Raw genomic sequence first — 4,699 nt, 5'->3', positions numbered from 1 at the left:
CAGCCCAAGACAATCCATAGAAGGATGCTGATAAATCTGAATCTCCACTTATACTAAATCAGTAACATCCTTATTGGATATTGTGATTTTGCATAATTCTCTGCAAATTGAGGTTCCATTTTAGCGAGTTGAAGCAAGAGTGTCTTCACCTTATACCTGCTGTTGAAAGAGCTGCAAGTCAAGTGATTCAAAGCAACCGGTATAATAGTGTAGTGAACTGGTAATTGGCCGTTTCCAGTTCACTACAGTAGTGAAACGAAAAGAGAGGAAATAAGATGGTATGATTTTTTGGTGTGATGGTGATATTTACACGTGAAATGAGAACTCTCTAGCCACCATGGCATCAAACTAGCAGAGATCCGCTTACCAATTGGGAGAACGAAATAATGCTCTCGTAACTCGAAGAATCGGATCCACGTCTCTGAACTAGGGATGGCCACAACGTTCCGGATCCGGCGGAACCGGTTCTCGGAGACCTGGTTTTCAGAACCGGTTCTGGACCTGGATCCGAAAACATGGTTCCAGAACCGGATCTTAGGGACTGGTTCCAGACCTGGATCCGAAAACACGGTTCCAGAACCGGATGTTAGGAACCGGTTCTAGACCTGGATCCGAAAACACGGTTCCAGATCTGGATCTGAAAACCGGTTCAGAACCGGATCTTCTAGAACCGGATCCGTTGAGACCCGAAAACCGAAACCGGTTCTGGCCATCCCTACTCTGAACATCGCATAGATGTAAAAACAACAACGGAATGGATAACATGGATGTCATTAATGGTATGTTATTAAGTTACGAAGTTCAGCCATGTGGAAAAAAATGGTCCTGGAACTTATTCTCTAATGGTTTAAATCTGGCAGTCAATGCAAGTTGAAAACTACACGAAAAAGTTCATAGAAAAAATTTAAAAAAATACTTAGATTTTGGAAGACAACATCTGCTATACTTGCTCACCAAAATTTACTAGCGTGTTCAAGGCTAGCTCCTCTGGTTGTCATCACAAGCTGCATGCAGTTCTTAATTCAAGCGCAGTGGAACAGTGTAATATCAAATCCGAAATGGGAACATACTAATTCACATGTGTAGAAAATAAAAAAAGAAAGAATAATATTGGATAAATCTCTTAATTATATACCTAAGAGACTAAACTTTTATAAGCAAAAGCTCCTCTGGTAAGTTGGAAAGTAATTCGACAGATAAAGGGCTTTTAAAATACGTTACTTTAAGTTTGGCTTTGGCTTATAACACTCTTAATATGGTGATATTGCAGAGTGATCCAAATAATGTCCCGGTTTTGATTTTTGAATTAAACAAACTTTCAGATCCTTTCTATCAATTAATTTGAAAGTTACGAAGGTGAGCCAAGATAAATAGTCCACTCTGTACAGTCAGCAGCAAAAGTTCTTCCCGTTTGATAAAATTTATTTTGGAAATATCGATGGTATGGCTGGAATGTACAACAGTGATATGGCTTAGAACCTACAGAAAATTCTATTCTTTTCAATTTACTGAAAACTGTACTCAAATTGTCCATCCATTCTGAAGTTATTTACGAATCTAATTTCATCAAACGGAAAGAAATTTTGTTGCTGGGTGCACATAAGCTTGAGGCTGGAATGGAAGTGATAATATTTTCTACTTACGCTTCTAATGTTGAACTCGTATAGTTTGGATGTCTACTATACTTCTATAATACAAAACAAAACTTACTTCTTTTAACTCAACCACGCACATGCTATGCGATTTGAACCCGCTTTGTCCACAAGTTAGTAATATAACTTTTATTCAGGTGGTTACGACTATGTTTAGAGTAATCTTGTTTCTGATTGGTGGTCCTACTATTATAGTCTTCTGAGAAAAAGATATTTTGGTAGTACAATGAGACCACTATCTTTCTTGCCTCTTTCAAAGGAGATCTATGTTTAACGATGTATCTCAGGAAGTCCATCTATATGTTAAAATGCTATATTTGTATGTTAATGGTCAATTCCGTTTATATGTTTGTGGTCAGTTCCTTCTGACAATGAGATCTCAAAAATCACAAGCTCTAGAAGTGTGATGTTTTCACTGGTCTATTTCAAATTCTGTGTAGACCTGCCTGTGTAGTTTTCATTCAAATGTTCATAGATCTTTCCGTTATTGTTCTATTCAACATTTTAGGGGCCGTTTTGAGCCCATAAGTTTAATATTGTAGCTAGGACGAAGATAAGGCTAACATATTTGTTAGGCAACCAACGGGTTGACGGACGTTTCGGGCGCTTTGCTTAAATTTGATGGCAAAACCTCGTATGTGCTGGCAACTTCAAAGGACTCAAGAGCATCAATGGAGCGTACTCGGATCGATACGGATTTATTAGAAAAAAATATGCCCACTTGATATCCTATCACTTCTACAAATTTCCTACAAACTCACTCCAACATCAATACATTAATTCTATGGTTTTGTGTTTGTATATATTAATTTAAATATTTTGTGGGTCTCCTGTCCTTTACTTGTGTGAGTGAGAAGACCACAGTGGGAAGGAAATTCATGATCATAACAGAATTATACGCTGAGTAGAGAACGTAGATTTAGCTACCCTATGCCGTTAAACGTCGCCAACACCTAGTGGCACACTTGCTGGTAAATGTCATTCTTCGCTATAGCGACTCGTCGAAGGACTGCCGCTAGTGTGCTACTGGCGGCAAGGTTTCGTCGAGTCGAAACAGATGTCTAGAGTCGGGGTATTGAAATTACAACCACGTAGCAGCAAATACTTCATTTTGGTCCGTGCTCCTTCGATTCGTCGCGGAGAATCGCGAAGGGACCAACACGAACTATCGCCAGTCTTGTGCATGCGGTTATTATTGTACACTAGCTCAATATACCTATTTTTCGCATGGGGCCAGTATTTGGTAGTCAACACATGTGGGTGTATCACCATTCATTTCAGCGATTACGAAAGGTATGGATTTAACACTAATATCGCTCATTTTGCTCTCTTTTAACATATCTCGGTATTCCCCCTCCTCCCGTGGCACATCGACCGGCATACAATGGTAGGTGTATTTACAAATCATCGCTAGTGGAAGTGTCACCATTGATCTCAGGAACCGCGAAAATTATAAATTTGACACTTAATATCGGTCAGTTTGGATTAATTTTACATGTCCGACCCGCAGCCAAATAGAGTGAATTTGGAAGCTAATGCGATCGGGCTTTCACCATTGATTTCAGCGACCGCAAAAACTATGAATTCGACAGTAATATATGTCATTTTCTACTACTTTTGCATGTCCCGGTAAACGTCCCGCCCGAGACCCTCTGATTCGAATTTTAACAAAAGTGCTTCGCCTTGGTCTGGGACCTGGAACAAGGTATCCGTGACCAAAATTTGGTAACTCTCGTTCAACTTGTCTTGTCCCGAGGTCGGTCCCGGGAAACGCCCCCCGTGAGACCCCTGATTCGGATTTTAATAAAAATGCTTCCCCTTTGTATGGGGCCTGGATCAATGTATCCGTGTCCAAAATTTGATAACTCTCGGTCAACTTGTCTTGTTCCCAGGCCGGTCCCGGTAAACGCCCGCCTCCCCTGGTTCGAAATTAAAAAAAAAAGCTTCGTCTTGATCTGGGGCCTGGGCCAAGGTACTTGTGACCAAATTTTGGTAACTGTCAGTCCACTCGTCTTGTTCCCAGGTCGCACACAGACAGACACACACACAAACAAGCTCTTTATTCCATTTATATTAGATTATTTTTTCCTGTTGAATTGTTCCTAAAGTTAGCTCTAGGGGTCAAGAGTAACCCCTGCCTCTACATCATAAAGTGAAAAATCTTGAGATGAGTGCGTGTAATTGTTTGAATTTAGATGGCAACTGTCACTGATCATTTGAAAGTGATTATGGGAGAAACATAAAATAAAGTAAATAGACGCGCGTCATTTTGTTATAATATTACATGACAAGCAGACTTTATCTTATCGCAAAAGGTTATTGTCGAATATACACAGTTAAAGGAGCACTCTGAATAGCCAAATTCAAAGAGAGTGACGTTTTCTTCATCGCGTCTGTGGCTAAGTCGAAAGAGCACTCACCTAGTAATCAAAGGGTTGGTAGTTCGCGCCCATCCCAGGATGTTTTCTTCTTTACTTTTTGGTGTTTTTTTTAACTTTTAAAAGTGTTTTTTTTAAGACTCGCGTTAATATAAAAAAAATTACGCATTTAGGCAATTTAACATATTTTGGGGAGTAATTTTTGTTGTTCATTGGCGTTTCGTCGCATTTCTGCCGCTAGTGGGCCGCTGGTGGTATAATTTTCAAAACGGAAGTGGGGCCACCCCGGATGGTAGCTGCGGGGTCGCCAATTTTTGGCGAGATGTCGCTAGTTGCCCATCAGTGATCCACCGACGCTTACGGTATGGGGTAGTTACTGTTTAGTTGTTACCAAGTCTGTAACTTCTGACGAACACCCTGACCGCTTTTTTTATTTTGTGAAGCTATTGATCACGTGTGTAGACTTAAAAAACGAAATACTTATCTGGTTGATTTAGATTGTGTTGCCAAATTTTTGACACCCCTACAACAACCTAACTTGACTTCTCCTTTTGCCAACGCTTGCTATTAAAATATTGTTCCCAGATCTCCCAGGATCCTGCTCCTCTATTATGAAACAAATTATTTGGAACATGCTGTGTATACATTAAGTTTTTCAGCGTGTTAAAA

This window comes from Thermobia domestica, chromosome 4 (assembly GCF_964235325.1).
Source record: "Thermobia domestica chromosome 4, izTheDome1.hap1.1, whole genome shotgun sequence".
NCBI lineage: Eukaryota > Metazoa > Arthropoda > Insecta > Zygentoma > Lepismatidae > Thermobia > Thermobia domestica.
The sequence above is the reverse complement of the archived record's forward strand: the minus strand, read 5'-3'. Positions refer to the sequence as shown.